The following is a 549-nucleotide window of genomic DNA, read 5'->3' as shown; positions in this document are numbered from 1 at the left end:
TGTGAAAGCAAAACTACTTTGTTTGGCCTTACAAAAGAGGACACAACTATAAATAAGTGGTTAAGTTGTATTTACAACACTGTTCCAGAACAGTTCAACCCAAATATTGTGTGCAAAGCATTTTATGGAGGACTATTTCCTGGGAGAGTAGCCTACAAGGCTGTTTCTATAAAGTGGGGCAATTCCAACTTTGCAAGGACAGTCTGACGCTTCTGACTCACAGCCTGCAAGCATGTTTTTATATTTAAAGATTTTGCCACTGACTAATCAAATGCGAGTTTTGAGCAGTGAAGAGTAGCGCTTGTTGTTTGTCGTTTCTCTGATCACAAATGCAAACATGGTTTTATGTTTAACACACCGCGTAAAAAGACAGTATAAGCAGGGCCGCTGCTGGTCAAATGGGTGCCCTAAGCAGAATTGTATTGTTGTGCCCTCCCCTCAAATATTTTGGAAGTAAAAAAAAAAAAAAACCCTACTATAGGGGTCAAAATAGAACTTTAATAAAATATAAAAGTAAATAAATAAATTGTATTATTTACAAATTACAAA

This window comes from Sinocyclocheilus rhinocerous, unplaced genomic scaffold, assembly GCF_001515625.1.
Source record: "Sinocyclocheilus rhinocerous isolate Xijiao unplaced genomic scaffold, SAMN03320098_v1.1 scaffold2289, whole genome shotgun sequence".
Taxonomy (NCBI): Eukaryota; Metazoa; Chordata; class Actinopteri; order Cypriniformes; family Cyprinidae; genus Sinocyclocheilus; species Sinocyclocheilus rhinocerous.
Note: the sequence above shows the minus strand (reverse complement) of the source record.